The 13103-nt window shown below is 35.9% G+C and overlaps 1 long non-coding RNA gene across 2 annotated transcripts; it reads right to left on the bottom strand.

Annotated features, from left to right (window-relative positions):
* Nucleotides 1-3766: 3766 nt before the first annotated feature.
* LOC104917480 lies at nt 3767-13097 on the bottom strand. 2 transcript variants are annotated; one of them, XR_796890.2, is made up of 3 exons: nt 12981-13097; nt 12352-12458; nt 3767-4625 (listed from the first exon to the last, which is right to left on the bottom strand). It is a non-coding gene; the product is annotated as an uncharacterized LOC104917480 (long non-coding RNA). The 2 variants fall into 2 exon arrangements; XR_002110271.1 differs by lacking the exon at nt 3767-4625 and having other exon boundaries at nt 11507-12458.
* Between the last annotated feature and the right edge of the window lie 6 nt (nt 13098-13103).

The following is a 13103-nucleotide window of genomic DNA, read 5'->3' on the forward strand; positions in this document are numbered from 1 at the left end:
TTTTGTAGTGTTAGGGGGGCCCAGGGGCCTACTGCCCCCCTGCCACGGGCATAGATTGATCTAGTTAACTCCGTGACAATATGGTATAGATCTACTATAATGAATATCTGTTTTTAATGTATATACAAAGCATTCATCTAGCTAAACATTGCTAGCTTCTGTTTCCTAGTAAGCATGAGACATGTAAGAATTGTCACATTTCATCAATTCTGACATTGAAAGATCATTTCCAAAGAACTTTTTGAATCAATGTTACTTTTTTGCACAATGTCAGGAGACATACGGCCTGAATGGCACCTCAGCGGTATACTGCTTGAGACATGAAAGAATGTGCAAATGGGGGTGACAACTCCAGAGCTCTTAAGCATGCATTACATTTTTTTGAACAACAGTAATGATGAAAAAGGAATTGTTTGAGAAAGACTAAAAGTGAAATGACCTACACTTATCCGTAAATTGCTTTGTCTGTTTTTGAATATATCTTTGAACATATTTTGAACATTAGTAGGCTTGCATTTTTGTTCTTATCCTAAATAACGTATGATGTTAAAAAAAAAAGAAAAACAATTAAAAAATCACCACAAATTTCACTGTCATTTGATCACTCTTAGATGGGCTTCCAGCTCAGAAGCTGACTTTGTGAAGATGCCTAACTCATACCTATCTTGAGTAATGTTAGCTCATGTAACTGACTCTTTTAGTTTTATCCTTCTGAGTTCTTTAATATTTTTACTTTATTTAGGTTTTCCAGCTATTAGGATCCTCACTCTCATGCATGAAAGTATTTATTTTCAAATACAATATATATATTTTTTTCTATAAGTGAAAGTAAGATAATTAAAAATATTGAACTTGGATAACTAAAATAGATGTTGCAGTATTGAAGCTTGTAAAATATAACGCTTTTCTGGATCTTCACTTCTTTGCTTATGAACTGTATTAAAATGGAAAACATGATGCAGATACAACATATTACTGCCCACACAATCTATGTGAATAAAAAAGAATGTCATATTGGAGTATTTTCCAAGAACTGTTTATTGCCAAATGTTAATTAACAGTAATGCACATTTAATCAAGAGAGTATTTCATACAAGTTCCAATTAATTAGAACACATTTTTTCTACTGCCAAGAGATAAGTTGTGTTCAACAAAATGTGAATTATATCTGAAAATCATATTTGATTTTGATGCACATTTTACTAAGTATGAAAAGGTATATGAGCCATTAAACAGTGACATATAGTCATACAGTCTACTTAAATTGTTTAAATTTATGATTAATTCTTAGGTGCTTTGTGGATGAGAGCACCTGTTATTCCCACATTTGCTGGTAGTCTCTTGGGAATGCCAATGGGTAAATATCTTTAAAGGTACTAATGTAGATACTTGTGAATCAAAAATTTCTACTGACTACTGAGTAATTTTTTTTTTTTCTGTCTTTTGTTTAGAGAAACAAGTTGTTTCTATCCAAAATCTAGAAATGATATCAATGTTAAGAAATTAAGCTTTCAGAAATTATTGGAGATGGATTTAAGATAAATACTAAACAACAAATCCACAACTTTGATTAGGTTTGAAAATATACTACCTCTAGTACACAGTAGTAATTAGAATTAATTAGGACTACTGTCATTGATAATTATTATGATTTGTAATACAATAAAACTGATACTTCCTATGCTATACTACCATATATACTACCTTCCTACCCATACTACCTATGACTTCAGCTTAGTTTTCCGCAGCACAACTGAGAGACTTCAGCAGTTTCTCTGAGAAAATTAAGTGTGTGAAATGTCTAAAGCCATGCAAAGTTAAAAAAATAAAAGTGGGAGACAAGAAAGAAGTGTAAGTGTTCAGATTGTGACAATCATCAGGTTAGAGATTCTGTACAAAAAAAAAGCTAAGAAATCTTGAGGAAAAAGAACATCAGAAGACAGTAATTCAGAAGCACTAAGGACCATTGCTCCAGAGAACACAGAGGCTTTTTTCTGCCTGCTATGAGCACAGCTAACTGAGACTCATCAGGGGATCAGTCACTAGAGATGGCAAACGTTCTGATGCTTAGCATGGTAGCTCATCGGTTGTAACTATCTAGCTATGTAGTTAGTCACCTAAATAAGAGTTTTCAAAAAAATACCATGAAACTTACTGTAGCTTTCATACATATGAAGGTGAAAAGATGCCGTTATATGTATTTATTTAATTCTTTAAATCGCTCAGAACATCTACAATATACTTGATGCCAGTCAAAAACCTGCTAAAACAGAGATATCTGAATGTAGTTAGTCTCTTTTTTTTTTTCACTTTTACATTAATAAGTATCAATTACATACTGACTTCCATACAGTTGAAAAAAACACATACTCATAGCATAGGCAAAGTCTGCACAGTAACTCCCTTGACATTTTCAACTTCCTCATGCATGACAGGATAGGACAGGATAGAACAATTGGAATAAATCTTCAGAGATCATCAAGTCCAATTGCATAGAAAATAGGAACATCGTTCAGTTGGCACAGCACTTCAAACTGGAAACTACATGAAAATTAAAATCTTTCAAAACCAAAACAATGCAAAACAGCTGACAGTAACAACCTGGTAGCTAAAATGAATATGAAAGATCACTGTTGCATCAATTTAGAAATGACAGACTGATTGTCAAATTGAATACACCAAGTTTTATCACAAATAAGACAGTTACTCAAAAGTAGATCAAAATGATTCTATCAATCAGAGTTTACTTCAGTCAAAGGCCTCACCTTTAAATCATCAGATTCCAGTGTTTTGTAGGTTTCTTTATACTAAAGTTCAAGCATGTCTAAAGACACTGCACTCCTATTGGACAGTTGGACACACTAGCCATCTAGCTACCTAGATATACAACTGCATCTACCCTAGCCATTGCAGAAGCTGAATCATTACCTATGTTACTCATACCTACTTATTCGTTTTACATAGCTGCAATCCAACTATCAAACTTATGCAGCATTTCTCCATCTTACATATTGATTTAATTTGCATGTAAACTGATGTAATTTTTAGTAATTATTGGAATAAATTATTTAGGGAAATTGTAGACTTTCTATTATAAGCATTTTTTTAAAAGCAAAAAAGCATTTGTCAAAAACAGTTATAGATGTCAGGGGAAAATATTAGATTAAAAAATGTTTGAAGTTCATCTCTATTTCCTAATTCTACAGTATCATTTATGTATAGATTATAAGTGACAACCAATTATATCAAAACATGAAATTAAACATATTCACTATGACAGAAATTGTAGCTTCATGACACTGAAATCTATGGCATTATCCCATGATAAATGATTTTAGCCAAAGGGTTAAAAGTGTAGTGCAGTTAATAAGGTAAAATCACAGAAATCATAGTAGGAAAGCCATTCTGAATACAAAAATAATTATAACTATATAAAATTATACTAGAAGGTAATTCAGGAAAAACGGGAGGGGAATCAACTCTTTGAAAGGGCAGGTAACAGCAGGACAAGGGGAAATGGTTTCAAGTTGAGGGAGGAAAGATTTAGGTTGAATGTCAGGGGGAAGTTCTTTAAGAGAGAGTTGTGAGGTGCTGGAACAGGCTGCCCAGAGAGGTTGTGGATGCCCCATCCCTACAGGTGTTCAAGGCCAGATTAGATGGGGCCCTGGGCAGCCTGGTCTAATATTAAATGTGGACAGTGGTGGCCCTGCATGTGGCAGGGGGGTTGGAGATTCATGATCCTTAAGATCCCTTCCAACCCTGGCCATTCTGTGATTCTGTTAATGCATTTTAAAGCATTTAATAAACAACCAAACAACAACAAACCATAGTGTCCATACAAGTATTGTTTTTGAATTAAATTTTGTTGAAGGGGAAAAAGAAGCAATCTGTGATCCTAAATTATAATTTTAACTCTTATAAGTATAATGGAATCTGTACAGAAGACTATGTTTTGTAATTGTTCAAGAAATTACAATAACCTCGTTTGAATTATAAAGTAATTAAAAGGGGAAAAAACATGCACACACAGAAAATCATAGACTCACAGAATGGATTTTATTGGAAGGGACTTCCGGTGGTCATCTGTTCCAATTCTCTTACTCAAGCAGTGTCACCTAGAGTGGCTTATCCAGAGCCTCTTCTGGACAGTTTTTGAATGTCTCCAAGGAGTTCAATGACAGAATGAATAAGTACATAAAACAAAACAAAACACCACGTTCTCAAATATCTGTTTTTTTTTAACTTGGTAGGACACAGAATGTGAACACATGCAAATGTAATTACAAAAACAAAAATTACCTTTTCAAAAGGAAGGGCAACAGAAATAATTATTTCCTTAAATAAACAACTTATTTCTAAAGGAAATATTGTAACTTATCCCTGAAGCTTGAAAAAGTTATTTGATTTTGGTATTCCAAGATGCAACACAATGAGATGCATTGCAAATAAAGACTTCACTGTCATTGACAGTTCCTTATAAATTAAAGTACTATACAGACATTCAGCATCACTATATATAAATTTTACTAGATTTCCCATAAATAAATGCTCTTCTATTTAATCACGAAGTCAGAAGCAGCCCAAACATCCATCATGTCTCAAGGAGAGAGGCTTTATCTGCAGATCTGAAATGTATACTAATATTACTACTGTAATAATATACTAATTATATAGAAATTATACTAATATTACTACTGTAATATGGCACTTGGTACAATAATATAAGTTGCAAGTAGAAATTTTTATTTTTGTGCGGCAAAACTTAACTTCCTAAACTGGAAATATATAATTTTGCACAGTCTACAATGCCATCTACTGCAAACAGAAAATAAGTGAAGTGTAAGGTAGCATCATCTGATACTAAATAACATCCCATGCAATGGAAGAGACCTCTGTGAGAACACAATTCTTACATGACCTGAGAACAGCCAAAGGCTTCTCTTCTAAGTGCATATATCCATTAAGGACTAAAAGCAGTACAGACAGGAAACTACCTCCAATGGACAATGAGACTATGATATGGAGAGAAAGTGAGGAGACATCATGAACATCATATAATGTTTGTTTTAATATGTGTTTTCAAACATACATTTCAGGAGTAATGATTTATTCCTTAAGCAATTCTGTGTGAATGAAATGTAGACACATTTCTAGATGACTTTTCTTGATACAGCTTAATAACAGAATTTTGCTTATACCTTTCAAATGAAAAAGTATTTTTTTACATTAACAGAAGTTAATTGCTGTTCTGTACTTCAAGATTTTTCATGTTAACTGTAGGCTGTAGAAGGAACACTCAGAGGACAGAATTTTGTTCTTCACTTTATTTCTGAACTAGTGAAACTTCAATACACCAATATAAGATTACTATATTTGTGACCAAAAGTATTTTTCTGAACAACTGTATTCTATAATCTATTTATTCCTCAGAATGAAACTATCAATATACTCATATTTTCTTCTATCAATATTCATATTTTCTACTTTCTACATACCTACTCTTCTACTCTGATTTAAAGCCATTTTAAGGCAAATAATATTATCAGACAAGATTCTTGAAACTAAAACACTATGTTTCTTAGATCAAGAACTTTGATTTTTAATATTATCATCTACGAAGATAGTATTTATTTCTATCAAATAAAGAAGGAAATAAAAGTATGTGTCAGATTTATAAAAAGAAACATTCCTTTAAAAATAAAATAGGCATAGAGGAACATAATAACATACCTAGTATCAGTTGTGAGTAAATATAAAAAATCGTGTTTGTTATTCAACTCGGCCAATCAACTTCTTTCCTTTGTATTCAGTGACTGCTGTATTCACATTACATCCCAGTGTCTTCTGACATTAAGACTGCTGCTTATTCAGATGGCAGCACCCTGAAAGCCATACCAACTTGGAAAGTTGCTCAAAAGATAACTTCCCTGATGATACAGCTTAACAAACCTGCTTTTATTCTTACCAGATTTCTTTCTTAAGAGAACTCTAGAAATTGTTCATTTTCTGTCAAATGCTGAAAGGTTTTCAAGGGTGAAAACCCCTGAAAACATATTTTTCTTCTTTACTTCAAAGGAACCTTTAAGCAGAAATGTAAGTATCATAAGGTCATGTCTAAAGCAGTAAATAAAATCTCCCAATGCCTGTTTTCTGCTCTGCTCAGGCTCCGGGACTCAGGCCAAAAGGCATGGCACAATTTACCTCCATATGGTAACTGCTCTTATCCTCTAAAACACTGACTATATCCAAAGTGCCTATTGAGTGTGTTTCCTATGCTAATTCCTGCACTAGCTTCTTAGAATGACAGTCTGCACCAGCCAAAACCATTTCATCGTTTCAGTCCATGTGATAATGCCTTAACAGTATTGGCCATCTTATGCCACCTCCATTGTTAAATAAAAGATCAGCAGGAACTGCACATTTTTTGAACAGAACATGAAAGCAAGCCACTTCTTAGAGTTCAGAGTTAAAGAAAAAATACAGCCATTTTCCTGAATCTAGCAAAGAAAAAGCATCTTATTTTCTTTGCATCACAAGAATTTCAGTTGATAACTCACAGATGCACTGTCAAAACAGTAAGATTTAAATCAAGACAGTGTAATAATTTTACAAAGATACTGAAATACTATCACCTATAATTGACAGTAACAGCTTCCATGCGGATTAGAAAATGGTACAGATGAATGACTTCCAAATGGTGGAGTATGGCATATAAGCACAAAGGTGCGTGCTCTGCCAAACCTGCATTAGGTCTAGGATAGCAATTTCACTTGAACCTAATTTTGGAAAGAAGGCATTGACAATCTTTTCAAATAAACATAATCTATAGATATTCTGGAAATTGTTGGAATGAATGCATAAATTAGGCATCCCTTACTGAAGTGGTAATTACCGCAGAGAAACTATGGGAACTGATTTTAGAATTGAAGAAACTCAATATTTTTGATTTCACTTAAAGACAATGTCTTAAAGCCACTAAGAGTAATAGGAGAAAAGTAAAAAAAAAAAAAAGAAAGAAGAAAAAGAAATTCAATCATTATATCCATGATTTTATTTTTCAAGACATAGTTTACTTGTGATTTTTTGTCCTTGAAAAATCATGTAGCATTTCTCTTCCTAAGTGAAATTTTTAAAAACTGCTTTTTAGGGTGTGTTCATACAACTTTAAGAAGCAACTGTTCCTCAGTATAAGGTAACTGGCTGTGTTCATCTAGGTTCATGAGATAAAAAATAGAATGTGTCTGTTCACATCAGCACTTAATTAATCTATCATTCTTTTTACCCAGCATTACTAAGGGGGCAGTTAAGAAACAACTTCAAAGAAGTAATTCTTAGAATCATAGAATGGCTTAGAATCGTAAGACCATAGACAGACTGACGTAGTCGTTGGCAGCTCTTCCCATGGCAGGGGGGTGGAAAGGGACCTTAAAGATTGTTTAATTCCAACCCCCCTGCCATGGCCAGAGTTGCCGGACACTAGATCAAACTGCTCAGAAGCCTCATCTAATATGGCTTTGAAAATTCTTGCTACTCTCTGAAATAACTGTAGCTGCTCACGTGACCACAGACAGACACCTATCTTCTACTATCCTAACTCCTTGTTAATTTTGTGAAATAACATGACGTAACTTTTTAACTCGTCTAAAAACAAACTCATTCTCTACACTGAAAACTCAGTTGAAAACTCACTATAGATAAAACACACACAAGAGTTTATATGTAAATAAGTTCTGGCTTTCTGTTTTTCTAGTTTTATTCTTTCTTTCTTGTCATTAGAAATCAATTATAGTTACTAAGCTTGGCTGTCTTGCCTTCCTTTAGTCATTCCTGTTGAAATATTTACAGTATTTTGAGAGGAAAATCAGATCAACAACTTCAAACTCCTGCTATTAACAACTTCAAAGGTATACACTATGCACTATTGCTTAGTTATTCATTACTGTCATCTTTACCCAGTTCTGCATTTTTATTATCAGTACTGATTCAAAATTTCATAAAGCTTTATACATGACAGAAGTTTTAAAAATAAGTCTAATAAATTACATTTTTATCATGCGTGATGCTGCCATTTTATTCAGTAAGTTTGGACCTCTCAGTGGATGTCCAGTCCCATTAACTTCTTTAGCTTGAGTATTCCTGTAGGTATGTCTTCATAGCACCTTTTTACACTCTCAGATTCTTGCTTCTGAATGCATGATTAAACACCTACAAAATCAGCATCTTTATAGCTGAAGTACATGCCCATTTATCCGCGTGACAATTCTCACATTCAAGTGAGAACTGTTTTAAAACTGCTCATTCTGTTATCTAAGTACAGTGACCTCCTCTTTCTACTTTTTGTTCAGCAAAATTTACTGTCTTCTGGATTATAACTACATATCAAGTTAAAATTAAATTATAGAATTACCCTTAATGCTTTTAGTTTGCTGACAAGTATATCCTTTCTCTTATTAATCATGCTTTCTCTTACTATGCATGCTACTCCATAAGTAGTGCCTCTGTTATTTTCATGGAAACTACAATAGATACAATAACACCATTTGAAAGAGCAAATTCTCAGCTACAAAACAGAGTTTTTCAACACAGTCACAGCCATTAGTTATGCATTTTTACCAGACATGAGCAGCAGGCTGCATGTCACACTAATAAAAGTCTGCACCAGCAGAGGTGACCCAGTGTTGCTGTCACTGCTGCAGAAGCACACCACGCACGGCCTCATAGTGCCAACATCCACTGTTTGGTCTCCATAAACATTCAGCAAGCATCGATGAATGTCAGTGGATGCAGTATTTTCTGTATGGAAGAATTCATTGACACGTTTTTGGTTCGCATGCAATTCGGTGTTAAGACGCCATTTTCTCAGACTGCCCCTATGCTGCCTCAGTCACAGGGTAATCAAATCACAGAATTATAGAATCATATCATAGAATCATAGAATCAGAGAATGACCTGGGTTGAAAGGGACCACAATGATAATCTAGTTTCAACCCCCCTGCTACATGCAGGGTCGCCAACAAATAGACCAGGCTGTCCAGAGCCACATCCAGCCTGGCCTTATGAATCCATCGAGTGATGGGACATCCACAACCTCCTTGGGCAACCTGTTCTTGTGTGTCACCACCCTCTGCGTGAAAAATGTCCTCCTAATATCTAACCTAGACCTCTCTGCCTCAGTTTAAAATCAATTTCCCTTGTCTTATCACTATCCACCCTTGCAAAGAGCTGTTCCCCCTCCTGTTGATAAGCTCCCTTCAAGTACTGAAAAGCCACAATGAGGTCTCCCTGGAGCCTTCTCTTCTCCAAGCTAAACAAGCCCAGCTCCCTCAATCTTTCTTCAAAAGAGAGGTGTTCCAGCCCTCTGATTATCCTAGTGGCCCTCCTCTGGCCCATGAACAATCAATAAATTCAACTACAATTTACCAGTAGTTCCGATCCACCAATTCTTGGTGGGGTACAGGGCACAACATGTAAATGGTTTAATGTGAAACATGTGAAAACCAACCAAAGAATTAGGCCACTATCAACAAGGTTTGCAATGGGAAAAAGGAAAACAGGGGGTTAATCACATTTGACCAATTTGGGTACCTACTACAAAGTCCTTTTCTCTGAACTGTTTTTTATTTTTTAGGAGACTCATTAAAAGAATATGTATCTATAAGCCATTTTTCCTAAAAAGAATGAGCAGAAATCTTTTTTTTTTTGCCAGAATGTAACTGTGAATTTAATTAGTTTGCAAAGCATTTAGAAACACAAAAAGAAACTTTCAGAAATCTGACACAACAGAGATATAAAGACTATCCTCTTTTATTTCTTAACCTAACTAAATAGATAAAGAAGAAAAAGCCATGAGCACTTTCGAGCAAAGTTGCTAAAGTTATTCAAGCTCTGTGCGGTTATTCATCTGGGGAAGTTGAAAGAGGTGAAGAATTCAGAAACACGTCATTTAAAATACAATGCAATACAGTATGTTCTAGTGTGTAACAGACTTGACAGTTTATCCATATTTATTATTATCTTAGTTACACTTCATGGGTAAGGAGGGAAACTTAAGATATCAGAACGTTTCCCCATCAGTAACTAAGAAATGTTTATTTTCACGTATTTGTTCACATGTTCATGTCAACCCCCTATACATAGTCTAAGACATCGCTGACTAATAAATTAATGTATTTGTTGTAATTGTTCGTGCTATGCATATGTGAGCAAGGTGCCTAGACCTACAAAAAAGAATCATTTTTATTTTTCCTGGGAGGAGGACAAAGTTCACATGGTACAAGTCTACATAATCCATAGAATTAATCAAATTATGTAACAGAAATCTCAGCTGTAATTTAAAAGACATTTGTGTTTACCTTGTCATGTAGTAGTCTAGAATACGTCCTTTACCTCACTTGCATATGTCAAAAGTACTTGCAAGGAAACATGAAAATAAGAAACTCTGAAAAACTAAGAATAACAGTTTCATCTTTTTTTCTAGGAAAAATGATTTATTCATGAAGTATATGTAGTGACAACAGTTACTTCTCCAGTATAGCTTTTTTTGGTTTAACTCTTCTTCACTGTACATTGACAAAATACTTTATTTATAGTTGTGAATGTGCTCTGAATAAGAGAGCTTTCTAGATTTCATTGATAGAGAACTGTTTATACATTTTCATACCTGAAATTAACTGCAAGATGCTGGTGAAAAATCAGGTATATATACTAAATTAATGTACCATTTAGTTGCAAAAAATGCTTATATACTGAAATGTAAAGGAATTAAATAGTATTACAGTGCATATAAAACTACACAGAATACACTGAAGAGCGGAGACTTTAACCATTAGACAAAAATAATGTGAGCCTTTTCCAGTTACAATCTATAATAATTTTTACTTTTCGTAATTGCTTGCTAGTCTGTAGTGGAAAGTTGATAAAGGACTGAATCACTTTGTTGGGTGATCTCTATATATTAATTGAGTGACGTCTGAAGTACATTTATAAAAAAAGAAATGTGACAATATATTGCCATTTATCTAAGTAACCGAAGAAAGAAAATCTATGCAACAAAGCTAAGATGAAATCAAACAAAAAGCTATCAACTACTCACATCAAATGTTTAACTGAAGTGTTAATACGTTAATCAAGGGTTAATCCTATCTAAGAATTACAACAGAGTAAGGAAAATAGGCAATTCTCTCTCCTCTCGCTCCTGTCTCTTCTGCTTTCTGTAAAGTTTTTTTTAAGCTCCGAATACTGAAAGCAAAACTGAGACACTAAGGAGTTTGCAGGCCAGTTGTGGAATAAATCAGTATTTAAAATGCACAGTAGAAATTTTTCTTCCCTAGAAAGTAGGAGTTTATGTGTCCTGAATTTCTTGTTCTGTTCAATACTGAACTTAATCAAAGCTAAAACAGAAAGCCTAATATTGGTTTGCAAATAGAAGTACAGCTGCAGTGACAAACTAAATAAAACAGAATAAAACTCTTAATTAATGTTTGAATTCTCTGTTTCTCTGAAGGGTTTTTAAAGCTGTAGTGCTTTATGAATGAGGAGTCAGAACATTCCAACTTGATGGAAAGAATTTCTTCAACTTTTATTCCTGAATTCATAATGTGTTACTGCAAGAAACTTTTGGTAGCTCACAAGTGCATCAGCAGTGCATGAAGCAGACTGAAGCAGAGAGTACCTCGAAGAAACATTTTTCCAACACTTTCCTAGCAACACATCTTTTTTTTCTAAAATACTAATTTCTAAAGTACAGGTGGATTTCAGGCGTTTTGTACATTGTCTTATTTCTGGCAACTTCTCATGCACTGTAATTTACAAGCTTGCAGGTGATGATATGCTGTGCAGTTTTGCAGTGTAGTATCCCTCTCCCACATTTCACCATGAAGCTTTTAATTCCAGAATCATGTCCCAGATGCACAGAATATTTTGTGACATCCGTCCCATGTGAACAGATGTTCCCAAACAGATTTCTCTGTTGTGAAGGAACTTCCCTTGGGTTTAGCACTGTCAGACTACATTAAGTGCCCATATAAAAGGTAAGAAACAGATGTGTAGTACTATCTCAGTTTGACAGACTGTTTGTCTAGCCTATGTTTTCTACTGCTACAGCAACACTGAGCCAAGATGCTAATGAATGGAGCCTGCAGAATAAATCGTTAACCTGTAACCTCATCCAGTCAGCATGCAGTCTATTAAGTTTGTACTCCTGTGATTCATGCTCTTGTGTTTACTGCTACTGCTGCATTTGTTTCCATGTATCTTTCTCCCAGTATTATATAGTGTAATCCAAGCCAAAATAGCAAGGTGGAGAGAGAGAAGCAGGGGCTGTGAAAGACAATTAGCGACCTGCCGACTTACTTGCATGAGAATGACTGAAGCATCCCTTTCCCTGTGTCTCTTCACACTGATGGCCCCAGAGCACATCTGCGTCACATGGAAGGGAGGGGGCGGCTTGGCGAGAGGCACTGAGACACACAGAAAATTGCATAGTGAGGACCTTGACAGACTCACAGATTCTCTTCCCCCGCTCCCTAGCCCCCCTGCCTCCTACATACAGCATATATAAAGGAGCCCTGCTTTAACCCTGTGCCAGCTCTCTGGCTTTGCTATCCCAGATAACTGCAGGCATGGGACTCCCCTGAGAAATGGGATGGGAAGGCGGGAGGTGGAGAGAGGCTTACAGGTGACTTCTCCTCCTCCAGCAACGCCCGGGTACGGAGCTCCAGGAGACAGAGGGAGAGCCACCTGCCTCCTGCTGTGGCTGCCGCTGCCGGTCCTCTCCGGTCGCAGGCTCCGCTCGCCCTCTGTTCATCAAATTACCGCTTCTTTACAGCCTCTCACCCGCTCTTCTCTCGCAAGTGCCTGTCTCCCCTGAGAGGTGTCTCTCATTTCTGCCTCTCTCTCCACCCCTTTCCACTGATCACCGTGCAATTCTCGTCAGCTCTGGGCATCTCTTCCTCTCCCTTCCCTGTGCTGGGTGTCTCTACCTCCTCTCGGCTCTGTGCATCGCTCCATCCATCCATCCATCCTCCCTCTCTCTCCGCACTGGTGTGTGCGCGCATCTCCCTTCAGCCGGCGGCTGCCAGCCCTCGCCCTGCAGCGCTGCCCGG

This window comes from Meleagris gallopavo, chromosome 1 (assembly GCF_000146605.3).
Source record: "Meleagris gallopavo isolate NT-WF06-2002-E0010 breed Aviagen turkey brand Nicholas breeding stock chromosome 1, Turkey_5.1, whole genome shotgun sequence".
Taxonomy (NCBI): Eukaryota; Metazoa; Chordata; class Aves; order Galliformes; family Phasianidae; genus Meleagris; species Meleagris gallopavo.